This window comes from Pelodiscus sinensis, chromosome 3 (assembly GCF_052426305.1).
Source record: "Pelodiscus sinensis isolate ZL-2025 chromosome 3, ASM5242630v1, whole genome shotgun sequence".
NCBI classification, from domain to species: Eukaryota; Metazoa; Chordata; order Testudines; family Trionychidae; genus Pelodiscus; species Pelodiscus sinensis.
Genome location: NC_143054.1, coordinates 118,924,035 through 118,951,951, shown reverse-complemented (window position 1 = coordinate 118,951,951; position 27,917 = coordinate 118,924,035).

Genomic DNA, 27,917 nt, shown 5'->3' with positions numbered 1-27,917 from the left:
TATAGTTATTTACACTATGACAGGAGGTTTCAATTTATGGACAGGCTTCCTTCTGAACAGAGGGAAGAATAAAAATCAATAATGAATGACTGACAGTTGATAGCTCATACTTCTGAAAAAGTAGGTTTTGGTGAATTGGAAACAGCAGCAATTACCCTGCTCATATTTATGATGATATGGAGCTAATTCTGGCTTCAAGCATCAGGGTTACCCAGGCTATGTCTAGACTGCAGAGTTTTTCTGGGATACCTCGGAAAAACTCTGCCACACCCAAGGAACACATCTGCTTTTCCAAAAAATTTTTGGAAAAGACGACGCGTTTTTTCAGCATCCCTGTAAACCTCGTTTTACGAGGAAGGGATGTTCTGAGGAAGGGTTTTTGTCTAACATTTGGCCCTGTGTAGATGGGCCAAATGTCAGAAAAGCCTGTTCCGAAAAAAGAATTGGAAAAAGACACGCAAATTGCGCTTTGCAATTTGCATATCTTTTTCCAAAAAGCCCGGCAGAGTAGACATAGCCCAGAGAGGTCCAAATCACAGCCACAGACCTTCCCTTTGCTGAGCCTCATCCATCTTTGAATTAAAAAGCTCATTGCCCTTAAACACCCTTTTGCCTCTTCCTGAGCTCTGGTGTACTCAGCATATTTCTCCTGGCAGAAAATATGATGCTATTGTTGCAAGCCCAGCACAATCTCCCCAGAATCTTTTTCCATTTATCCCTACCTTTTAATAACCACTTCTCTTTTTACAGGAATCTTGGAATGGGATCACCTCAGAGCAATGGGTCTTAGACATTGTCAGGCTTCCTCCTCTTTTTCACTTTTCCCATTCCTTTTTGGCAACACCTCTCACGAGATAATGTTGAAACAGTAAGTGTGTTACTGCCTGCAGGGGCTCACAACTATGAGTGCCTACCCGAGGGCAGGCTGTCAGAAATAGGGCAAATACCCCAAGCTGTTAGAAATTGATTTAAATGTAGTGGGGTGCTGAACACAAACAACAGTTTGTCCCTGGACCCTCCTCCTTAAGGGGATTCCCATCCACTGCTACTCCTCATGTTAAGGGCCCACCTCCTGGCCATGCTAGAAGTCAGAGCCCTGCTCTGGGCAGCACACCTCAGAGGGTGAGGGCACAGTTTGACTAGGTCTACACTGTACTCTAAACTTGAAATAATATTTTGAAATAACAGGTGGCTTGTGAAGGTGTGGGGTAGCTATTTCAGGATACCTCTGGTATCCTAAAACAACTTTGATGTGTAGACATACCCTTTGGGCCCTGCTTTTGTGCTCTTGGTCTCCCTGCCCACAGCAGATGGAAAGTCTGGGGCCCCCCACACTACCCCAGGCTTCCTGAGTGGCTCTTATCATGGCTAAGCTCCAGCTTTCAGCCTGATCAGGAGGCGGGTCCTCAGGGTAAAGGGAGGAGCAGTGGGTGGAGCCATCATTAGGGGCCAGTGGCCTTCCCACTTACAAGCAGGTTCTGCTGCTCCTGAAGCCCAAGGAAGAAAAGCACCTGCGACACCTGTGTCTTTGAACTGGACCCAAGGTGGCAACCATTGCAGCACACTGGGCATTGCACCCTTCTGGCAGGGGGGTGGGTTGCATTACACATCTTGCTGCAAATTATCTTCCTCAGTCCCTGCCTTCCTCTGGCAGCTGGATCATGCTGGCAGAGGGGATTTGCTCTCTCACTTTGCCATCCCATTGACCTGAGGGCTTCTCTGCATGATGACCCCTTATTGCTAGGAGAGGCAAGCCCCATGCCAGGGCACTGGAATTGGAGGAGGAAGGGGAGGACAGGAAATCCACGGCCCTCCTACTTTTCAAAAGAAACTTGCTTAAGGGCAGGCAAGAGCAGGGATCACTGCACCATCTGATTCATCTGCAGGTGGCAGATGTGTCCGGTTCCAGGCAGAGGGAGCCCAGCTCAGGGAAGAGGGGTTGCAGTACTGAGAGATAGAAGGGATGGATGTGTAATATGGAGATGCAATGCTTCCAAGGGTGCACACAGAGGCTACGTCTACACTGCAGGCTTCTTCTGGAAGAAGCTTTTCCAGAAGAGATTTTCTGGAAAAAACTTCTTCTGAAACAGAGCATCCACACAGCAAAAACACATCGAAAAAGCCATCTGATTTTTCAAAAGATAGCGTCCATGCAGTATGGATGCTATCTCACATTTAAGTTGTGATTACTATGGATGGAGTGGCCACCAGGGCACCTGAGCTTTTTCTTCTTGCCTTTTCTTTCAAAAAAAGCCCTCTTTCCTGTCCACACAAGTCTTTTTCTGGAAGAGCTCTCTCGGAAAAAGGCTTCTTCCTCGTAGAAAGAGGTTTACTGCTGTCAAAAAAAAACCTGCGTTCTTTCGACTTTCTGTCAAAAGAACGCAATTGCATTGTAGACGTAAGTGTAGTTTTTCCAGAAAAACTGCAGTGTAGACATACTCAGAGTCTAATGCTATCATCTCCCCGTCTCCACCCTATTTATGTAAGCCCTAGGCTGCCCTGCTCTGCCTGTGAGGAGGAGGAGGGAGAACTGGAAAAGGGGGTGCTAATTGGAGGGGGAGGATCCCCCTTGGCTGAGGCTAGTGTGCAGATCTCACACTGCCATGGAAGTGACTCTCAGGCCTGGAACCATTATCCTGCTTTGCACAAACCAGAACTCCAAGTAATAGGACAAATTTAACAAAGGCAATCTCAAAGCTATCAGGGGAACCCTTCCTGATAGTCTGCCCTCTGTCTTAGGCTATAGAACAGGCTCTCAAGGGAAGGGCTGGAAACCCCAAAGACAGAGTCTTTTAAAAGGATCCTGAACAAAACAGGCTGTAAGGAGCAGCCCTGCATAGCCGGAGAGATAGGTCAAGCCGGGATGACCACAGAGGGTGTTTTCTCCCCTAATTTGAATAATTCCATTCTGCTACTCTGGAAGTACAAATTATGGGGCTAACACCCTGGAGCCCTTTGCACTTAGATTGTAAATGGATGCTCTGACATGTAACTCCTGCCAGGCCAATAATGTAGTCCTGCTATAAGTACAGCCATTTGCAGGAGGTCTGGTGTTTAAGCTGAATCCATATGCGCAGGGATTGAGTGCATCCCTACTGTCATAGGCGTATGCATTCTGATATGGCTCTCCTGCTCTGTCGACCCCAAGGTGCTTCTCCTGTGGATTTTTGGCACTCACACCCTGGAAGATGTAGCTCTTTGGACTGGTGCCCTGGGGTGATGATGACACTACACCAGCAATAGAAATCCTGAAAATAGGGCCCTAGTGTGCTGGTCACTTGGGTCTGTTAATGTGAGTCCTCCGTTTTCGTCTGCAATGTTGCTACAGACCTGTTGGACCCAGGATATTAGAAGATAAAGCCGGGTGATGTAATATCTTTTATTGGGCCAACTTCTGTTGGTGAGAGAAACGAGCTTCCTAGTAGAGCTCTTCTTCGGTCCTGTAAGCTCAACAGCTTCTTTCTCTAACCAACAGAAGCTGGTCTAATAAAAGATATAACTTCACCCACCTAGATTTCTAATGGGAAGCCTGTCAACATGGCCCTGTTGGGAGCATGACTCTTGGCCACTCGAGTCAGAGTGAAAATCTTGAGGCTAGTAGCCTGTTGTTTAGATCTTATTCCACTCTGAGCCTGGGAGTTTTAATTTTGGCACATGTATCCTGATACCAATCCATGAAGACAGTGAATGCGGAAAGAAAGTGAACACAGAGCTGGCCATAGTCAGTGGGGCAATGTGGTCAAGAAGCAAGGAGAAACTAGGGTTGCAAGGCCAGGCTTAGGGCAATGTGGGGGATGGCAGTGTAACTATCACTAGCCAGATTTGAACCTGGGAGCTTAGTGTAGGAGCCTTTGTCACTTGAGCTACGAAGCCAGCTGGCTCTCAGCTTAGGCTGTGGAGCTTACTCATTCTTATCTCTCGCTGTAAGTGCTTTACATGGGATAGTGAACCTCACTAGGTGTGTGGGTTACAGTAGCAGGACTTAGGGGTGATGGAAGAGGATTTCTCCACTGCTTTGGCCTCCACCCACCCACCCACACTTTTACAAAGGTTCTGGCATCCAGCCCTTGATGCAACCTCTCTCCTTCCCTCTCCCAACCACCTCTCCTATGGATGACACCAAGCCCTCAGGTCTTGCAGGACTTGAGCTGTGGGGCTGAAAATTGCAGTGTAGTCATAGGGCTCTGAGAGGCAGAATGACTGCCATGAAACTGGCTTTTTGCTGGGATCCAGAAGGAAGTGAACTGCATTCTACAGTTCTGACCTTCAGCTGTAGATGAGGCTCCAAGCTTCTGCTGGGTGTTCAGGCTGCCGGGGCTCAGAGCTTTCACTTTCTGCAGCGGTTTGGGTATCCATTTGGGTGGCCAAGTTGGCTGTATGTTAATCTGCCACTGCTGATGGCATGTTCTATAATTAGATTTCAGCAAGCCAGGAACATATGTGAACTCCTGGATCACTAGAAATTTTATCATAGAGTCACAGGCAACCCTCTTAGGTGCTACAGTTTATCCTGCTGCCCAGAAAAACAGGACTTAGTGATAATGGTCACATACCAACCATCACACCACATTTAGGTTGCTTCCAGTCCCAAGAGACCAGTTTCTGATCCCCCAGATCAATTAGAACCCTAAACTGATCCTCTACCAAAGGCAACACCTGTAGCCAGTCTTGTAACAAACTACCGGAAGGATTATTATCTAGGAAAAAGGAAGGAGAATTATGTACAGGTTTAAGCAAGCAAGCACACACACACACACACACACACACACACACACACGCACACCCCTGAGTTGCCTAAGAGCAACAGTGCTAGTGATCTGTCTTATTCAAAGAGTCTTTCAGGGCAGCCCCAGGAGGCAGCCCTGAGGAGCTCTGGCTTCCGATTATAGTCTCTGGCACTGAGTTCAAACAGCCAAAAGATGTCGTTTATTCTTGTCAGGAATTTTTATCTCCTTCCCTCAGAGTTAAAGATGATGTGGCGAGTCCATGTGCATGTTTCCTCTCCATGGCTGAATGAGGAGCAATCAACAATGTCTTTTGTCCTCTGATGTTCCACAATGGATTGCCTGATGTCTCTGGGCCTTCTTTTGTTGGGCAGAGGATAATACCTCCTGTGGCAAAATAGCCTTTTTGAGGGCTCAATCTACACTGGCACTTTACTGTGCTGTGACTTTCTGGCTCATGAGGTGTGAAACAACACCCCACAAGTACAGCAAATTTCAGGGCTGTAGAGCACAAGGGTGAACCAAGCTACAGCCCTGGGAGCAGTGCTCACAGCACGGTTAGCTACTCCCTTCGTGGAGGTAGTTTACATAGAGCACTGGGAGAGCTCTCTCCTAGGCTGTGTCTAGACTACATGCCTCTGTCGGCAGAGGCATGTAGATTAGACACATAGGCAAAGGCAAATGAAGCCGCGATTTAAATGATTGGGGCTTCATTTACATTTACATGGCTGCCGCGCTGAGCCGACAAACAGCTGATCAGCTGTTTGTTGGCTCGCGGGCTAGTCTGGATGCTCCCCCTGTCGACATCAAAGCCCTTTGTCGGCAGCCCCGTTATTCCTCGTGGAATGAGGTTTACCGGGGATGCCAACAAAGGGCTTTGATGTCGACAGGGAGAACGTCCAGACTAGCGCACGAGCTGACAAACAGCTGATCAGCTGTTTGTCGGCTCAGCGCAGCAGCCATGTAAATTTAAATGAAGCCGCGATCATTTAAATCGCGGCTTCATTTGCCTTTGCCAAAAAAACAAATCTACATGCCTCTGTCGGCAGAGGCATGTAGTTTAGACGTACCCCTAGTGTTCCTGCTGTGGCCTCACTTTCAGTTGACAGCACTGCCATGGCTGCACTCTACTTTTAGAAAGGTAGACAAATCCTTGGTAATGTTTCTTTCCTGTTTTACAGTTTCAGAGTGAACACTGTTACAGTTACAGTGCAAATGCTTGAATAGTATCTTATTATATAATATGGGGTGATATGGATAAAGTTAATACATGCAACAACATACAAATATTTCATAGAGTCTAAACACTAAATACATTCTTATAAGATAAATGCAAAACAAACACACTGGTAATCAGATCTGGTCTCCAGCTCCAAAGCTGTCAGTTCTTAGCTCATGCCTCCAGTCTGGGCAAAAGCTACCATCTGGGCTGCCCACATCATACCCCTCTCATGAGATACCATTGAAGCAACAAATGGACTCTCTTCTACAACTCAAAACAGAGGAAGATGTTTCCCCACAGTTCCAGAGAGGGAGCTTTATTCCCATTATTTCTTCATTATCTAGAAGAAAGGGGGTTGCCAGACCTTCAACATCTCAAAACATCATCAGCCATTTTTGAAGATTAGAATTATGCCTGGCCTCCATAATCCTGTTGTTAGACGCACAAGATTAGAGCTCCCTCGACCTTCAGGATGACTATTTTTTTCTATCCATATTTCTGAATCCCTGCAAGTACCTGAATCCTAGCAGTAACAGGTCACTATCAGTTCAAGGTCTGGCCCTTTAGTCTTTCCACAGCATCAAGGGAGTTTATTGGGTACTTGGTAGTTGCAGTAGCTCATTTAAAAAGACTGGTGAGCCAGGTGAATCTATATCTCGACAATTGTCTGATCCAAGGAAGGTCACACAGCAGATGACTGAGTGAATACAGATAATCTTAACACTCTTTGCCATACTGGGCCACAGAATAAGTTGAAGAAAAATCCATACTGGTTCAGATTCAAAACAGAGCTCATAGAAGCCATGTTAGATTCTGTATGAGAGTGAGCTCATCTTCCACAAGAAAGACACCAAGTTTTAGTGAACCTCATCAATCAACTGTATGCTCACCCAAAGAAACAAGAGCCTAGCTTTAGACTTCAGGTGCATATGCCTCCCTTTACCTATGTGACACAGTTAGCCAGACTTCACTGATGATCCATGCAAGGGTGGTTGAGATCAACAAGTGAAGCTACCCAGGAAACCCCACAGGGACGTTCTGACCGCGGTCTTTCAAAATAGCCTCTCCTTGTTAAACTAATGGAAAGACCCATTTCTGGTATGCCACAGCGTACCCTTCTCTGCTCCTCTGTCTACCAGGATTTTGGTCATGGATGCTTCCTTTCATTAAGATAACCATCAAACTCTGGGTCTGTGGTTCTGTCAGGAAGTACATAGGCACATACATATCCTGGAACTCAGAGCCATCCATCTAGCAGCCATCCATCTTGCTCCAACAAGAGATACACATTCCAATGCTGTCAGACACCACAGTTTTGTATTGTTTCAACAGACAAGGAGGAGCCATGACATCTCCGCTCTGTTAAGAGACCATTCATCTTTAGTATTGGCGCATTTGCCACCAAAACACACTGCAGGGCTGGCTGTGCATCTTCCTGGCAAAACTAGCTTTCAGATCACTTTAGCAATCAGTTCTCAGACAACCACAAGTGGTTGATGAAGGACTATGTTTTGAAGAGGATATTTCACAAATACAATACCCATCAATAGACCTGTTTTACACAGACCATAACAACAAATGCCTAGTATTCTGCTTCAGAGGGCACTAATCTAAGTGCCATGTCAGTTGCTTTGCTTATCCCCTGGACTGAAGGACTAATGTATGTCTTCCCCCAATCTCCATGATACTAAGGATTTTGAGAAAATCGAAGCAAGGTGTTACTGATGATCATGACAAATCAAGGGTGGGCCAGACAATTTGGAATTTGGATGTGGTGAACCCCTCCACACAGCTCCCCTCCTCACTTCTAAGCAAACAGAAATATTGCAGGTAGTCCTCAAGAGTGGGAGCCATGGGCACTAATATTTGAAGATCACCCTCCTCCTTCCTTGCTACTGGGGAGTCCTACTCTTCTGGACTCTGTTTTGGTAAAAAAAAACCTGAGGGACAGACCCTCCTTTTATGTTGTTAATGGAAGGACTCTAGGGAAAAGGTGCAGCTCACATAGACGCTGCTGGCCAAACAAATCCAGTCTTGCACACTATGGGCACATACACACCATGAGGTAATCCATATAGATAACATGTCTCAGAGAATCACTGTTACTGTAAGGAAGTAGTTGTTCTTTTCTGTGCTTGGATTTTGTTTTGTTTCAGTCATCCGGTGTGTTAGTATAATATTTGTGGTGTTTTTTACACTCATATTACATCACATTTCACCAATTGCAATTTATATTTGCCCTGCTTTTTCCCCTTTTATCTTTCCTTGTTTTTAGAGTTTTTTTCCAGTTTTTTATTGTATAGTATATACATTTTATATATTATTGTGTACTAATATTGAATATTATTTATTTGTTAAATTTCTTTCTTTCTTTTGTGGAGCTGTTTGATTTTATGTAAGTAATAAAATATTAGAACATAAAAGAATTTCAATGGAGCATTTCTCTTCATTTCAGTGAAGACAGCTGATATGGGAATAGCACAAACTAGCAAGCATATTCTGTCCTCTTTCCAGTTTTCAAGTCAGTACAGTTGTCAACCATCGGGGAAGCTTCATCAGGAACATGGAAACACCAGGGCCAAAATTTAAAACTTGTGAGCTTTGAAAGTGGCACTTCAATCAATGCTAAACAAAATGGGCTGATTTTCAGCAGTTCTGAGCACCCACAACAGCTACTGACGTCAATAAGAGCTTTTGCTGATCAGCATCTCAAAAAATCAGGCTAATTTCAGGACTTGAGGCTCAGACTTGGCCCCAGAAAGAAAGACAACTTAGAATCAGCATTCACATCTGCTTATTCTGCAACAGCATCAAACATCCACCTGCTGGACACCAAATCTCCCATAGATACCCAGAGTAAATTCACCTCTCTTCACACTGGACAAGAAATGAGGACTGTCCCTTCCCTACGAAATCCCATCGCTCTTCCATTTCTCCCAATACTGGTGGAAAAATAGGCAAAAATGAATGGCAGATGAAGCTGAGATGGGAAAGTCAGACTAAGAGGTGCAATTACTTGGATGTTAATCACCCATCAGAGGCAAATAGCTGCATGGGAAAGAAAACCTATAGAAAAGACAACCCCTGGAAGACACAACCATTGGGGCATATCTAACAGGAAATCTGGAAACATTTTCATGAACCAAGCTTATGTCAGAGTTGGAAGCTTTGTCAGGTGTTCAGATGCTGACAAAACCTTATAGATGGATGGACGCATGCATGCATACTGCTTTGAAGAATTAAATATAAATTTGGATAAATTTGCTTCCATTAAATGACAACTAATTTCAGAATTTTCAATTTCCAACACAGCCTGCCAGAGATAGTGAAATCGTTTTTCTCTCCTCTCTTTTTAAATGCTCCGTTTAGTTACTCCTACAGGAATATAGGAACAAATAATTTACATATAGCAAACGCTCAATGCACTGAACAATGTGTATAACCTAAAGCAATAAAATACACCCACCCTCTAACTTAACATAATTAGCAGTGCCTATTAACTAGGCCAATACTGCAAGCAAGCACAATATGAGACAGAATATCATATGAAACAAGTAATAACCTAGGAAACATGGTCATGTGTGTGTGTGAGAGAGAGAGAGAGAGAGAGAGAAAAGAGCAACAACGACCATAATTTTATACTCCTAAATTCAAACCTTAAAGAGTCACTATTATCATTTGGGGCTAGTTATATAATAAAACAGCTTTGAGAAGAACACTGACAGAATACTGACAGCTAGATGGGATGTGGACCTTAAGACGTTGAGCTTGCGGCTTGCCAATACATTTTCTGGAGGTCCTGCACACCAGTCCAAATATGAGGAATGCATGGAGTCTGGAGGGCTGGGAAAGGGAAGAGAGGCAGGTAAGGAAAGGCAAAGAGATAGAGAAGGTTGAAGAAGGTCTATTAACATGGAAAGAGAACAGGACAGGGATATAATGGCAGAAGTATCACACTAAATTCCTGCCCACATGAAACCCCATGACAGCATAGTAGCAGCAACACAAAATCAAATACCCATTCATCATTATGTCAGGGAAGTAGCTAGTTAATTGAATGAAGAGTTTGAAAACCCCAGTGAAACATCCTGAGCTCAGCTGGTAATTATTTTCAAGCACCTAACCTACTACAGCCAGTGTTAACATCTCACTGAGCCTGTAGTCAGACAATCAAACATTGAGAATGTTACTCCTGTTTAAACAGCTTCCAGTGAAGATGACACAGCCCTATTAAAGGCATTTGCATATTCCCCACAGAATCCACAGGACTCGTTCAAGTTTTCATCCACAGTCTTGGCTGCCAACTTCCTCTTTACAGTTCTCATCCCTTATTTTCCCTGGAAACCTAATAAATGAAACATTAGCCCAGCAGATTTATTCTTTCCTGTTAGAAGAAACTCATTTTGGCAGAACTAGTAAATAAGTGGTGTATATGCAGCCTCTTTCACAAACAGCTTTTATTCCCATTTATTTATTTATTTGTTTGTTTTTAATCCTGGCCATGCGTTAATGCCTCAGTACAGGAGAGAAAGGAAGTCTTTGTTCTCCCATTTGCTGTCCCTTTTCAGGCAGCACAAGCAGATTTTAGTACTTTCAATAGCAAAAATCAGCAAAGGAATTGACATTGGACTTCCAACATCAGCATGTAGGGGAGTTTTCCATGTCGGTAGCAGCCCTCCGTTCCTAGTGTTTTGGCCTCCCCTTCTCTAAAAGCCCCTCAATATACTCCGTTTTCTTCAGAGTCCACTGATGTTATTTAACGTGTTACCAGGAACAGAGGAGGCTTGGGCAATATTATATCTATTGCACTTCTCTGCTTTCTGTACCTCACCTTAGCAATTTACAGAGACACGGGGAAGAGTTCTGTCTTTGAGGACTTTTCAGAAAGCATTACACAGAATTAAACCTCAGGACTATAGTATGTAAAACCCTGGTAAATTGATGTTAACAGTTCCTAGTCAGCTGTAAACAGAGAATACCATATATTTGCATAGTAAAATAAACATTTTAGTGTACACACGAAACAATACAAATAGCATAAAAAGTGAAAATAGCATTTGGAATACTATGAAAAACTTCTAAACAAAAGCGATTAGACAGTAAGTATACTGGTGTTTCTTATACACTTCCCTGCTTTTGTTTGTTACCAATAGTCAAAAGTAAGGTTTCAAAATTAGGGCTACACTGCAGGCTTCTTGTGCAAGAAGCTTTTTGTGGAAGAGATCTTCCACCAAAAACTTCTTCTGCAAGAGCGCGTCCACACTGCAAAAGAGCATCGAAAAAGCAATGTGCTTTTGCACAAGACAGCGTCCACACTGTATAGACTGATTGCTATTAACAGAAAGCTCTGATTGCCATTAACAGAATGGCCACCAGGGCACCTGTGCTTGTTCCGATAGGCTGTTTTTGCACAAAGAAACCCTGTTTCCCATCCACACACACCGTTTTGCGCAAGAGCTCTTGCATAAAAAGGATTTATTCCTCATAGAAAGAGGAATACCTATTCTGCAGAAACCCCTCTGTTCTGTCAATTCGCTGTAAATTTTCTTGCACAAAAATGCACTTGAGGTGTGGAAACTCTGCGGGTTTTTGTGCAAAAATGCTGTAGTGTATACGTAGCTGAGGGATACAAGGTGGATGAGCTAATATCTTTTATTGGACCAACTTCTGTTGATGAAAGAGAAACTTTCAAGCTACACAGAGCTCTTCTTCAGTTCTGAGATATGTTACACCATGAACTTAGTGACAATGCTTGGGATACCTAAGTAGTTAGTACATATTCTAAGGGACCATTCAAGATAGAGGGGTCTATTAAGACTGCTGCAGTCATGGGACAAAAACAAGCCTAAAGCCTATGGGTGAAAATTTTTCACAAATGATCACTCTACAGTGCATAGCAATTTCAAATGATGAGCCTTGAACTGAAATTCATAATTCGGCTAGATACTAAAAATTATGGACTGATCACAGAGAGCACTGCAGAACTGGAATTCATCTACCAATTTGATATTGATACCCTGGGGCTTGTATAAAGACATTAACTAGTTAACACATTAAAAAGCCAATTTCCTCGGCCTTTGACATCCACATTTTCACATCAAAAGCTATGAATGTGAGACATCCAGCTCACTTAATTAGCTTAATTAACATGGGATTAACATGGGTCCTACAAATGATGGGTACTTTTTTTGCTTTTATATATATATCTTGGATTCTGTTATTTCCATTCCAACTCATCCAATTAAGTGGGTCATACCCACAAAAGCTCATGAATTTATATATCTTTTTGTTAGTCTCTAAGGAGCCACAGGATCATGGGATTAATGCATTATTACCATAGGCCCAGACTGCTAGTTTCACCTCAAAGGTACTCCATACCCACTCTGCCCCAAGGCCCTTCTTGCCCCTTCCTCTGAGGCCCTGTGCCTGCACTGGCTCTTCCACCCTCGCTCCATTCCCTCCCTGAGGCCCCCACTCACCTGCTGCTCTCTGCCCGCCCCCAACATCCTTCCAGAGCTGTCCCATCAGTTCTTTGGTGGTGCCACCAAACAGCTGTGGCTGGTGACCACTGAGCATCCTTTGTTTTTTTCCCATGGGTGTTCTCCAGCCCCAGAGCAGCCATCAAGTCAGTACCTAGGCTTAATACAACAATCTGTAATCCACTATGTCCCTCTTATTTGTCCTATGACTATAGAGGTGTTAATTGGCCTCTCCACCTTGAATGGTTCCTTAGACTACGTGCTAACTATTCATGCTAAACCATCAGTTCCACCTTGTGTGAAGCTGTAGCCTTGGTGTACTTTTCCCTGAGACTTCTGGGTGTCTCAAAAGCTAGTCTCTTTTACCTACAGAAGTTGATCTAATAAAAGATATTACATCACCTACCTTGTTGTGCTAATATCCTGGGGCTGAGATGGCTACAATGCCACTGCATACAGGTTTCAACAACATTTTCTATACTTCAGCACACACATCAAGATATATTCCCTTCTGATCTCCGCTCAGAGTTGATTTCTCAGTCTTTACAGTGTGACCACAGTATACTGTGTGTGTGTGTGTGTGTGTGTGTGTGTGTGTGTGTGTGTGTGTGTGTGTGTGTGTGTGTGTGTGTGAGAGAGAGAGAGAGAGAGAGAGAGAGAGGCAGTGTCTCAGTCCTTTCAAACACGTCAGAATCCTGTCAGCAAAAACACAGGCTGGGGATCTCCAAAGCTAGCAGCAGTCCAGGCCTTAGGTTAACAGTTGCTGGTGAAACAGAAGTCTGCACAGAGTCGCACAGAGCTTGGGATCAGCATACCCAATATTCATTCCTGCATCTCGGTAGAACCCCAGAAGCCCAGCTAAGTCAGGCAAGAATTGATAAACCCTCACTTCACTATATGCTGCCCCATCCTCTCCATTTAACAGGGACACTTCTGTGCTGCCATATAAAGCGTGTAGGTGACACATTCATCTGCCAAAGTGCAGTGCTGCCAACTCTCATACTTTTGTCATGTGTCTCATGATAATCACTGTTTTCCTTAAAAAGCCCTAGTGTCTGGAGTCGAGATGTGATTATTTCAGCCGTCGGTAAGTTTCTAGCCATAGTGGCTGTGAGAAAAGTGTCAAAATGTGACCCCAGTACACACAAAAAGTTCAGCGAAGAGATGGCAAACAAAAAGAACACCAAATCTTATTATTTTTACACAACCTCATGATTTTTGGTGAGCCTGACTCATTATTTTTGTTAGTGTTGGCAATACTGAAAGTGGGACGCTGGAGAATGGCATGCTCCTTTCCCATACAGGAACAAAGAATCCTAGGCCATTGCCTCACTCGGGTTTCATACCTATGCAACTCGATTGACTTCAATAGAGATAATCCTTATTTACACCAGTATGAAGCAGAATCCACAGCACACACCGCCTTTGTTATCCCAGGGGCTCTGACTGAAGGCCAGACTATTAATTGGAAGCCCTTCCCTCCCCACCCCCAACTCCATTGTAATGTAATGCACTGCCACTAGACTGCCAGGCACTGGAGCCAGGAATCTAGTACATATGGAAATGCACCTGGAACCCCACTATAGCACCACAAGCACTAATAATGCACCTAGTGGAAGAGCAGAAATACGCAGTACTATACCTTTTCATGTTCTTCTCTGATTGGCCTCTTTACATGCTGCAGTGTTAGAGAGTGTAGAGCTATGTTGGGCCTTGAGTGATGGAAAGTTGTTAAATGTATGCAGTGAGTTTTGTTACACTTTACTGCTTTAGTACATGTTTAGCCAGGTACAGTAAGACAACTAGAAGCTGCTACTCTGAGAATGTTTTATGAGACACATAGGTGCTGATATCATATGGAAGGGCCACACAACAGCATAGCTGACAAGGACCAGTTGATGTTTTCTAATAGGGACAAACTGTGTGGTAACCCATGTTGTTTATAAGAAGATTTGTAACTACTGAAATGTGCCATCAGTAAAGTGAAAGGAAAATATCACTGCCGTAAAAATCTTAGGCCTGATTCACCACAGTGTCACGCCAGAGTAATACTGGTATAATTTAACTGAAATCAGTGGAATTACACTGGCATTAAATTGGAGTAGTAAATCAGATCTTTCATAAATGCAAAAATAGATGGCTAGGAGATTAACACCAGATTGTGATCTAATAGGAATATCACAATGTAAAGGGCAAGAATAAACACAATTCTGTCCTCTCCTGGGAGAAGTCACAGCAAAGATCATGATGTGGAAAACTGATTGCCCTGCTCCAGTTAATGCTTATGTATTCTGTAATAAAGTGGGGTTTTCTAAATGAATTCCTCACTGCATGCTAAGAATTCCTGGGAGCATTTTAAACAGCTCTGCTCACAAAAGGTTTCTTGAAATCAGAATCTTTGTGTGTGCGTCAAACAAGTTTGGGTCCCTCAAGACTATTTCACTACTCATTCCCCTATGCCATGGCTTTGCCTGCATTCTACACTTTTCTTATAATTCTTTATGCAGCATCAGGCTTTTCAGCTGGGGAAAGGGATAATTCAACTGACCCAGCTCACAAAGGCTACTGAAATCAGAGCCTTTACATATGTTTCAAACACGGCAAGGTTGCCATATATTGTCAACATAAATTTTCACTTGCAGATGGCTTTTAAAAATCATCATTCTAAGGGGAAGACAGCGTTGGACCCTCATCTTTTTCTGTGGATGTGCATGACATGCGATACAATGATGTCTTCAGGCTGTTTCTGCCTTTTTTCGACAATCTGGCTTGGCTCTGAGCAAGCTCTGACATGTAGGCCATTTGGCCCCTCCCAGGAGTCAAGCCAACACTTGGAATGAAAAATTGCAACTGTGAGTATTCTGGCATTAGCATCAGCGTCATCTGGGGTTTGGGTAGGAAGTCACATATGTCTCAATAAAAGCAAAAACAGCCTTTGGGAAGTTTGCCATCTAAGAAGTTCCCTTTTAAATGATCAGATTTACAGAGGAGCCACATTTTGTGGGAATCTAGAGTCCACTGACTTGTCTGTTCCATTGGCAGTCAGATGGTGACTTCATTATTGCCAATCCAAGCCCTGACTGCAAGCTCTATGGTCCATTTTGTGCCCTATATCATCAGAATGTTTTCAGCAGCTTTCTTTTATATATGAAGAGTGGTGACAATGGATGGATAAAGAATTTGGAGGAAAGTATAGCTATTTTTCCACATGGGCTACTAGCATTTAGATGCTTAACCAAAATAACAAAGGATCCCTGTCTCTCAATGACCCTGCTATAGTCCATCTGTGTCCTTCACTCTTTATAGCCCTTAATTCTTCCAGATCCGTGTCCCTATCACTCTCCAATAGACCTCTATTTGTTTATTTCCCCATAATGTTGCAATACTGAAGTGATATCCACTAGGACTCTCCAGTGAGCTACGCACCACAGAATGTGTAATATTTGAAGTCAGTAGCAGACATGCTGGAGACTGTGAAAGTTTGTATGTATTGCAATAGGAGTTCAAAGGCATAGAGGAAAAGTGGTTCCTAAAGGTTATGGACTTGGAAGGAGCCAGAGTCTATAGGAAGTTTCTGGGGAAGGAAGCTGGTGTAGTCTAATGGCAGACCACCACCAAGGCAGGAAGATGCTGAAATACCAAGAGGAAGGAGTGGGATGAGGTGAGAGTCCTGAAATTTTTCTGATGGCTAGGTGAAGGATAAGGCTAGTTTTTCTCTTTCCTCCTGAACTGGCTTCCCCTTCCCTAGTTACAATCTTATGAAGAGCCATCATGGCTTCCAATAAAATAATTACCTGCAGGGTTCAATTCTATCATCTAGACACACTCAACCTTTCTATTCCACTTCAGAGCATATGTTCCAGCTGCATGCAATACCTCAAAATGGGACAGTCACTTAATTTATCAGAAAGACTTTTCATAGAATGATAGACCACTAGAACCGGAAGGGACCACAAGAGGTCATCAAGTCCAGTCCTTTGCTCTCACAGCAAGACCAAGCACCACATAGATCATCCCTGATAGATGTTTATCTAACCTGGTCTTAAATATCTCCAATGATGGAGATTCCACAACCTCCCTGGGCAATTTATTCCAGTGCTTAACCACGCTGACCATTAGAAAGGTTTTCCTAATGTCCTACCTCAACCTCCCTTGCTGCAATTTAAGTCCACTGCTTCTTGTCCAATCATCAGATGTTAAGGAGAAAAAATTTTCTCCCTCCTCCTTGTAAAACCCATATAGGTACTTGAAATCTGTCAAGTCCTCTCTCAGTCTTCTCTTTTCCTAACTAAACAAACCCAATTCTTTCAGTCTTCCCTCATAGGTCATGTTTTCTAGACCTTTAATCATTCTTGTTGCTCTTCTCTGGACCTTCTCCACCTCTTTCCTGAAGTGTGATGCTCAGAACCATATACAACACTCCAGTTGAGGCCTAAGTAATAGAGTAGAGCAGAAGAATGACATCTTATGTCTTGTTTACAACATTCCTGTTAATGCATCCCAGAATAATGTTTGCTGTTTTTGCAACACCGTCACACTGTTGACTCATATTTAGATTGTGATTCACTATGACCCCTAGATCCCTTTCTACAGTACTCCTTCCTAGACAGTCGCTTCCCATTTGTATGTTTGAAACCGATTGTTACTCCCTAAGTAGAGTACTTTAAATTTGTAATTCCTGAACTTCATCCCATTTACCTCAGTCCATTTCTCCAGTTTGTCCAGATCATTTTGAATGATCATCCTGTCCTCCAAAGCACTTGCAACCCCTCCCAGCTTGGTATCATCTGCAAACTTTATAAGTGTACTGACTATACAATTATCTAAATAACCATGCATACAGCTGTAGATTGAATGTTGTCATCCTCTCCCAACAACCTCTACACATGATCAGAAAAGTACCAGTACAGAACCAAAGATGAGAATTGTAGTGCTGGCTTGTCTCCAGATCTGTTTTGAAATATTTTTGATATAGTGAGTATTTAGGCCCTGAATCTTTGAAGTATTTAAGCACAAGTCTAATGTTGAGCCCATGAATAGTCCCACCAAAGCCACTAGATCTGATCACATGCTTAAAATTGGGAAGTGCTTAAGGGCCTTGCTGAACTGAGACCTTCCACAGGGAACTTCCGTTAAGACTAATATCAGTAACACGCATATTCTTCCTGTGCACTGAGTATAGCACACCCTAGCAGGAAAGAGAGAATTTAACTGCTGCTGAGCACTTTTTCCTTGCTCTTTTTCTGTAACTAGGAAATAAAACAAATCACACACATCAGTTTAAGGGGGGGGGGGGGTGAGAGAGGGTAGGGAGCAGGAAAAAATTTGTCTCCTCTATACAAATGTATAGCTTCTGAATCACAGAAAAATGGATGGATGAAGGGATTTAAAAAATACCTTGATGGGTCTCTTGTCTAAATATGAGCCAGAGCCACGGCAAATGATACTCATTTCTCTGTTGTGAGGTGTTCTGTGCGAGAAGAGCTGATGATCTTGGTACTTGGGGATCTATTTTAATTTATAGATGAGGTCAGACTGGATGATATAATGTTCCCTCTGGGAGTTAAACTCTATGCCAAGAAAATGGTTATGAAAACTTGCCCCTCTTTGGCAGAATCAGCAGGCCAGTGCAGTCTGCTTCTCCTTACTCTCCCTGGAAATGAGACACATCCACTATCTCTGACAATGAGCTCCCACTGAAGTTTTTCTGGCAAGTTTCTTCTATACATGGACAGCCCTTTGGTGCACACATATAGAGCCAATGCTCTATACATGTGCATGAAGAGGGCAAACTTTTTAGTGGTCAGCCCTTTCTTATTGCCTGTTCTCTGGGACATGACCCTCCATTTTCGTTTTGTTGTTGTTGTTGTTTTAAGTGTATCAGTTTTGAGCAGTCAGTGGAGTGGATTTTTTTTTAGGACCACAGGATTCGAATGAACCCCTTGGATCATCAAGTCCAGCCCCTGCTATCACAGACAACCCCATCATATAAACTTGTTCATAAAGTTACAAAGCTCCATCTTAAAACTAGTTAGATAGTTCATCCCCCACCATAGATAGCGAGTTATATGGGCCAGTTGTGCCCGTGACCCACCAATATTCAGAGCACGGGAGCCCTGTTTCACCAATATTCAGGACAAGGCCACTCCCCTGTCCTGCCCACTGCCCCTGCCCACCTCCCCGGGAGTATCCCTATGCCATGCGCTGTAGTTAGCTCTAGCTCCCCACCCTCATCTCTCAGCCAGGGCCACAAGCCACCTGTCTAGAGAAGCCCTGAACATCCCCCAACACCTGTGTGGATGAGCCGCAGCTGCGCCAACCCAGCCTGCTCTGAGGAAAAGCCACAATGTGTTTTGATTCAAATATGCTTTTGATATGCCCCAGGCTGGTTCCAGGGTGAGTGAGGTAGTGGAGTAGCAAATACAGTTGCCTCAACAACCCTGGAACCTGAATGGGAATATCAAAAATATCTTTGAAACAACAAATGTGTTGTTTTTTCCTGTACAGACTAACTTGGCTACCCCCTGAAGCTTTGAATCATGAGACACTTTTCCACAGAGCAGGCAGAGTTACTGTGACAATGGCCAGGGCCCTCAGGCCCTTTGAAATCATCAGGTTGGGCCCCTGGGCAATAGTCCCCTTTACGTCCCCATCAACAGGCTTGGCCAAAAGGGAGAGAAATGCCTCCCCACCACCACCAGAGCTTGATGATGGTGATAGGGAGAGGGCTTGGGGGAGTTCCTCTCTGGCCTCAGCCCTAGGGCAGCCTGTCTAAACCACAAGCCACTCATCATTGGCCCCACCCCAGAGCTCACACCACCAGCCGAAGCCCTCATCCCCCATACACCTCAAACCTCTGCTCCAGCCTTGAGCCCCTTTCTGCACCCTAAAGCCCCCATCTCCAGTCCCATCCCATCATTCTCCCACATTATACAATGTAGGAAGACTGTTAAATGCTTCCAGGCCACTATGGCTTAGAAGGTAAATGGCAGGGGATAGGGTCAAGACTTGGGCCCATTCTGGCCACCACTAAAAATTATACAAACCTGCCACCACTATTTCTACTGGGAGGCTGTTCCAAAACTTAACTACTCTGGTGGTTAGAAACCTTCCAATTTCAAGCCTAGTTTATAGTGATTTGTTCTTATCCCAACATTGTCCTTTTGCTTAAATAGTTCTCCTCCCTCCCCGGTGTTTACCCCCCTGCTGTATTTATAGAAAGTAGTCATATTCCCTCTCAGTCTTCCTTTTGCTAACCCATGAAAGCATTTTAAATTCCTCTACTAAGATAGGCCCTCCCTTTGAAAGTGATGAGGAATTTTACAAAGTTTGGCTACAGCACAATACTTGACCCAGAGGGTAGACGGCAAGTTAAGCAGCTAGCATGGTAGTTAGCGGGGAGAAAGTTTTCCTTGGGAAGCTAAGGAAGGTTTAGCAGTTAAAAATAGGGTTTGTAAGGGATCTCTCAGACCACAGGTACATATATCATTTTCACCCCAAAAGACGGCAGCTTCTAAAAATATATAACATTAAAATTTACACTAAAAAAAAAAAAAAAAAAAAAGAGTAAGGAGTTAGGGATGGCCAAGTAACTAGATTACAGAAAGATGGTACTCTCTCGCTATGGCATTGTTTGTGGAAAGCAATGAAAATATTAATACTATGGAAGCTATCCCTGTCAGTGGGAGTTACATATCTGCATCAAAGAAGGAACTCTGAAATAGCTGATCATGAATTAAAACATTCTGATATTTATCAAAGTCAAGTATTGTCTGGCAAGCATTACTTATTTATCTTTTTCATATGTAAGTATAGGCTATTTTAAAATGCTCAGTATTGCTTTGCATCTTAGTGTCACACAAATACACTATGAGCTATGCATAATTATTCATTTCAAGTAATATAACAGACAGAATTTGGAGTTAACACTTTGAGTTAACACTTAGTACTGGTAGTATAAATTTTTCAAGAGCACCAAAATGGCTTAGAAGACTGTATCTCATCGAAAGTCAATGGGACTGAACAGATTCCTAAATTTAAAATGCTACAGCATCCCAGCAGTTGTGCAGCGTTATCACTGTAGTTGTTCAGTGTAGACACTACCGACACTTAAGGGAGGGTTTTTTTCAGCGGCACAGGTAATTCAACTCTCTGAGATGGGTTCTTCTGTTGACCTACTGCTGTCTGCACCAGAGGTCAGGTCAACTTAAACTATGCCACTGGATTTTTCTCATCCCCTTCCCCCCCCCCCCCCCCAATGATAGTAAAGCCAATTTAATTTTCTACTGTAGACAAGGCCTGAGGCATTTAAAAATGGAACTTAGGTGCCTATACCACATGGGTGTTTTTGAAAATTTTACCAACAGCACTTTTCAGCCATAGTTCTCAAGGCTCTGTATATAAGCACATATGCTTAATTAGCCACACTTTACTGGTAGGGAAATTGAGGCGCAGAGTGACACAGTGACATTTGCCAGGTAACTGCATCAGAAACAAAACTAGGCCTCTTGGGCTATGTCTACACTCGCGGCTTCTTGTGTCAGAAGTATGCAAATGAGGCTAAGCATGGAATATCGCTGAGCCTCATTTTCATACCTAACGAACTGCCATTTTTGCAGAAGAGGCTCTTGCGCCAGAAGGAACGGTCTACACTGCCCCTTCTTGCGCAAGAAAAACCCTCTTGCACAATGCCGTTCTTCCTGAAAAGCAATAGATATACCGGCATTGTGCAAGAGGGTTTTTCTGCGCAAGAAGGGGCAGTGTAGACAGCTCCTTCTGGCGCAAGAGCCTCTTCTGCAAAAATGGCGGTTCATTAGGTATGAAAATGAGGCTCGGCGATATTCCACGCTTAGCCTCATTTGCATATTTCTGACGCAAGAAACCATGAGTGAAGACATAGCCTTGATGTCAGAACCCTGTGCTCTGTCAGCACAAGAATATGACGTAATGTTTTTAAATACAGAAGTAAAAAAAAAAAAATCAGAACATCTGGCCAGTGAAAAGAGTTCTATAATATTTCCTTGCAAATCAACTGCTTCATTGGGGCTAAGGAGTGCAACACCAGGAAATAAAGTTAAATACTAACTGTGAGAACACTTCCAATAGAATGACCTAGCATGACAATTTTGCCAATATGGCATCTTATATGTATAAGCACTCAAAAAAAAAAAAAAAAAAAAAACTATGTTAAAATTATGTTATCAAGAATTCAGATGTTAGGAAATGCCAGAATTAAAGCTGCATGCACAAACTTAATTGGCTCCCTTCCCTTCTGTATATGCATTATGATAATCATTAATTAAACCATCACATGTTCTTTTTTCAAGAGAACCTCTGACTCATTCAGGGTATGTCTACACAGCAAAGTTATTTCAGGATACCAGAGGTATCCTGAAATAGCCACCCCACATCTTTTGAATGCGTCAGCTATTTCAAAATATAGCAGAGGCACTATTTCATTATCCCTGTAAACCTCATCGTACGAGGAGTAAGGGATGGCTCAAAATAGTGCTGCATTTCAAAATTTGGTGCTGTGTAGACAGCACCAAATGATGAAATAAGCTATTTTGAAATAGAGTTGAAATAAGCTATGCAATTTGCATAGCACAAATTGCGTATCTTATTTCGAGTTTCAGGTGCGGTGTAGATGCACCCTCAGTGACCAGGATGTGAGATAGTGCTCACTTTGTTGTTAATTATTTGTATTAGTGTAGAGCTTACCAGCCCTAGTCATGGGCAGGGTTTAATTCTGCCAGGCATTGTATAGAACAAAAAGTTGGCCCCTACCCCAAAGAACTTACAAACTAAGTGTGACACAAGAGGGATATAGAGTCATACTACACAGGCTGACAGGGGAATACAAGGAAACATTGCTGGTCAGCCAGATAGGCTGTGGTCAGAGATGACACATATCTGCTGATAGCACAGCCAGGACACAATTAAAAGGTTGGCCATCCTTGGAAAAGCTTGAGTCATGTCCCCTTTGCAAGGCAGGCTCCTTCCCTTACTTTCAGTCTCTACTCCCAGAAAGCAGTGGCCTTTATCTGCAATTCCCAGGTCTTGCTCTTGACTCTCCCTGAGGGTACATCTTGAAGCTCACCAGCTCCTAACACCTGCTGCACAGGGAAGGGGTCCAACTGCAGTATGGGCCACCAGACCCTGGCAGAAATCTGCCCCATCTCCATATGTCACCTCTGACTGTGGTATCAGGCACATCAGCATCATAACCATTCTTAAAGTTGTATCTAATCTAATCTAATATATCTGTACCTGGAGGGGGAAGGGAGGGGGTTATAGGTATCAGAACAAAGGCGCTCTTATGGCTCAACAAGCAGCTATTTAATATTGTGTTCTTTCTTGTTGTTTAGTCTATGGCTTCTCTGCTGCACACTATTCAACCCCTGCTCTGAAGGCAGGATGGTTCTTTTTCGTAATCTCATTCTCACAAACAGCTAGAGCCTTTGGGGGGAAATTTTCCTGAAATTCAGGCAGAGGCAGACACTCAGCATGGAAACTTTCAACCCCAATAGTTAAAATTTGGCAAAGTTGATGCCACCTTAATAGCAGGCTGTGCTGCTGGCCTGGCCTCTCACCATTTTTCTTCATTTTTTTCTGAATATGAATTTAAGGCTTATAAATAATGATGCATTGATGCAGAGCTGAATTTTCCCACATGTCCCCAGAGCAATAACAAAGCCCAACCTCCTCAGTGTGCCTCAACTTTGGAAGAATGCTCACAACCCATGACAGAGAAGATGATTGTTGGGTCTCCATTCATGTCTAATCTGTTAGCAGTGCTATATCTGATACTTATGGGTGTCTCTCACTGAGGTGCTCTCTAGAGCAAGTTTACCATCAGTCCTCTGCTGATGAGTGCACAGACTAGATGGGCAGGTCATATCATTCGTATGCCGGACGAACATATACCTAAGCAGCTTCTTTTTGGGGAACTCTCTACTGGTAAACGCTCATGATTGCAATGCCTACACATGTCTGCCCGACATGTTCCAGGACATTTGGTGCCCGAATTGGCCTGATAAGTCATCTTCGGACACACTGTATCCAGTTTCAAAGCACATAGTGGTGTTGAGGTCTTCATCGACCACAATGGACGAACAACTTCAACCTTCATCTGATACTTATGGGTGCCAGTTGTGATATGGATCCTTGTTCACTGGAAACTGGATTGAAACTTCCAGCCCACATAGGTCATGAATAGCTGTGGGATGGTAACAGCTTTCAGTTGTTATTTTGGATTTAAATCCAGACCTAAGTTTTGTATGTACTGTTAAATTGTAGCCTTCATGACACGGCTGTTTTCACACTGCTCCTATTCAACATGAAACTAGTGCACTCAAAGTTAGGTATTAATTGTTCTTTAATAAGACATAATCATAAAACATGCAATTTAGTGCTTCGCTTCGTCCAATTTTCATATAGGAATCAAACTGTGCTCAGCTAAAGCTTTAATCCTCCTGGCCCTTCCTGTAACAAGTGCTATAGCCTATGCAGGGTAACCGACCCATAACAAATAAATTAATAAGCTTCAGTAATTATATTTGGGTCATTTTATTTTAAACCATGAAATCAAAAGCTCTGTTCACATTAGCGCAGGAATTGCTGTAACTGGCCATCGGGGCTCCCTTGATACACCATCTGTGAATGTAGCACACTGGCACATGTTGCAAAGAAAGAAACCATGCACATTTTAAGTGTGCAGAATTTCGCTCATTATCTTGGCTGGATTAAAGGGCCCTATTGCTAGCCACACCCCTCTCAAAGCCTAACTCTTCCTTCTGCCATGAACTTGCTCTGTTACAGCTGGAAATCACCATGAATGCCCCAGATCACAGTTTTTTAATCTCTCCCAATGAGAAGATTTTATGGGAATGGCCCTCAAACTAGTCAAGGTTGCTAACCTATGGGCTGGCCCTACTAGTTATACAATTACTAGTCCCATGAAGGCAGCTGCTTATGATATTTGGAAGGACCAGTCCCATTTTTCATGTGAAAATGAGTTTTCATTCTATCATGTTTCTGGCAGCCTTATGCACATTTCTAAATATATGCACCATATTTCTGTAAGTACAAAGGGTCTTTTGGGGGCTTTCTACACTGCATCACAGACATAGACATGCGCTAGCTCCTCTTCAGCTCACGTGAAAAAAAAAAAAAAAAAAAAAAAGCAGTGTGATCACTGGTGCATATATTAGCCAGCTGAGAGTGGACCTAGAGTAGCAGTTCTCAGCTGGGTATGTGTATCCTTTGGGGAACACAGAGGTCTTCCAGATATCTTCATCTAGATATTTGCCTAGGTTTACAGCAGGCTATAGAAAAAACACCATCAAAGTAAATACAAATTAACATTTCAGACAAAAAATGATTTGTTTATATTGAAATATGAGTACAGTATTAAGGTTCTAATTTATGAATTTTATAACTAGAAGATTTACCTGGCATTGTTTGGATCCTTAACACAAAAAAGGAGGATTTTTTATTCATTTAAATCATTGTTCTAAGGTGGTGCTGGGGATCAGGGGTTTAGTATGCAGGCATCCCCAGAGAGGACTTACCCCCACACTCTCTCACCACAGCAGCTTGGGATCAGATAAGAAACAACTGTCTGTGGCTCCTGCAGCAGGTGCAGCTGGAGAAAGGGAGCATGTCCCCTGGCTAGGGGACAGGCAGACACACAGACAAACTCTCTGTAATATATAGTAGATAGCTGTTCCTTTCTCCACCCCTGCTGGCCCAATGGGGGTATAGCTGTCCTGGTCCCCCTCTCTAGCCCCTTGCTGCCCCCCTATGGTCATTCTACAGTATAACACTTTTCTGCCAGACCCCTCCCTTCCCATTTCGTGAGAAACAATAGAATTCAAGACACATCCCTTTGTCTTGGCACAAGCAAACCCTTCCCTTGCTTTAAATTATGATAAGAGGAAGCCGCATTTCTAATTTGGTGGTCCTAGCTCTGACCGTTTAGGAGGAGTTCTTGAACAAACAGATTCACAGAGAAACAGAGACACACAGACAGATGCACATTTCTAGAATATATAGTAAGATTATATGGTAAACATGAAGTCAGAAATTTTTCAGTAATAGTGTGCTATGGCACTTTTCAAATTTTTTGTGTGGTTTTGTAAGCAATTAGTTTCTAAATGAGATGTAACTTGGGGATACACAAGACAAACCAGACTCCTGGAAAGGGGATAGTAGTATGAAAAGGTTTGCTAGAGGTTGTGGCAGGCTTATACGTGGGAGCCAGTTAATTTTTGGGGTAGACATTTCCCTTAACTTTGAAGTGGCAATTCTGCCCTAAGCTCTGTGGGTAGAATGCCCCCTTATTTCAATTTAAGTTTCATTTAAGTAAGGAGGGGACTGGGCCCTCCTACATTTAGACTTTAAAGCAGTTGTTTGCATAAAATTAATCTTAATGTATATTTTCTTACCTTCCAAGCATTTTTTTTGCTGTTATTTTATAATTGTAATGTTTTTATAAGATTTTTAGGCACAAGTGATAACTTTGTCTTTATAAAGATAATTTTGGCTGGGAATGTATGAAGAAAGTCACTGAGAGGAAATTCAAATGAGGAATGCAAGCAGCAACCATCTACTAATCTTTATCACTCCACAGAGCCCTGAAGTTTAACTTTACTCTCATTCTGAGCCTTAACAAACCATATAGGTAAGGACACAAAACAAATATTTTGTGCTGAACTGGGAAACAGAAGGAGGTACTACTGGTGAATTATTTGCTGGTAACTCTCCTTGAGCATCTTTTTCCTTTCTGGTCTTTCCTTCCTATACATTATTTATTTCAATGACTAAAAGTCCTTGGAAGAGTTGCTAAATAAGTCAGGAGGGGTCAGCATAAGGATGAAAATTCACATCCTGACTTTGGTGCTTCTTCATTCGACAGCCTGGAAAGTCAGCAATCAGCTACCAGGGTGAGACAGAACGAACTGGTCATGACACAGGTTCATTAGATGTGCACCCTTCTTCTTTGGCTCATCTTTGACTCAGGGATTGTCAGCCTTTCATGAGACAAAAGGACATCCTAAGGAATGCAAAGGACTGAAATATCATCCTGTACTCTGAAACTCTTCCAGGATAGCAAGGATGTGTGGTCACCATAACTTCAAGTCCTTTTTTGGTCCTGCTGCACTTTAAGAGACCTGTTCTGACCCAAAGGCAATATCAAGTTCCTCTAAAGGAGCCTTCAACATTTACATTTGAAAGCCATCCAAACCATGTGCAACCAAACTAGCTCTTCCCTAAATAAGAAAAAAAAAAAGGAGATGTTCACCTACAACATATTGTTTTTCATATGTCTATGTTGCTTTTCATATTAATTCTTTGGAGGCATAATGCAATAAGCAGCCAAAGCAATGCTTTCTGAAGGTACATTCCTTTATTTTGGATAGAACACCCAGGATATGTAGCAGATACCACAAAGTATATAGGCAGGCTATTTTAGAAGCTCTGTGACTATAGTTATACAAGTAGTCCTCAGAGAGCATCACAACACTGTTCCAGGACAGTGTAGCGAGGCATTGTAAGAGGGTCAGTCCAGGGGTGGATTTAGAGTTAGTGGGGTCCTGTGCTCACTTCATTTTGGGGCTCCCTGAGGGACCAGGCCAAGAAAAAGAACATTCATTTTTCCTGCCCTCCCACTTTTCATTCTTTAGTCTTCTTTTTTCTTGATCTTCCTACGATATTATAAATAAGAAGAAGTAAATGAAAATAAAGTGAGGTATCTTGATTATTTTTGTTAATGATCTTTGCACATATTGTTTGTACCATTAGCTAGCTAGTGTAAAGTGCTTTGGATAAGAGTGCTTAATAATAATAATAATAATATTAATAATAATAAAACCATAGTAACCTTTTCTCAGTCCACCTGAATGGAGTTCAGAGCAGTTTTGAGAACTTTTGGTCTAGATGAAAACTTGTATTTGCATTACGCTAACGTGAAAAATACATTAAAAAATACAGGTAACACATGAATGGAAAAATAAAAGTTAACTTCCTCTCAAGAAACTTATTCAATTTGAAAAAAAATATATTCATATAGCTTTCTTTCTGACAATTTTGCAAAGAAAAAGTATAATTACGTCATCATAAGTAATGTTTCGTAAAGAAGCATTTTCAATTGTCAGTATTGCTGAACTTGTCAAATGTTCCTGACTCATCATATTAACTCATTTCAATACACAAAAAGGACGTGCACCAGAAGCATTTGTGACAAATATTGGTAAAAGTGTTTTCAGAATGGTTACTACATTTGTACAGGTTGTCTGCAAACCATCCCATACAAGTCTATATAAAGCAACTAGTGCTCTCAAAGAAATGTTTCATTTCATCTTCAGAAAGATTTGTGTCTATATCCTCTTGGTAGAATTCACTTAATTTCTTACTGTAGTGACTTTTAGCATCTTCATTTGGACTTCTGTCAAAAAAACATGCAAAATCAGGTTTTCTTTAGAGATTCAT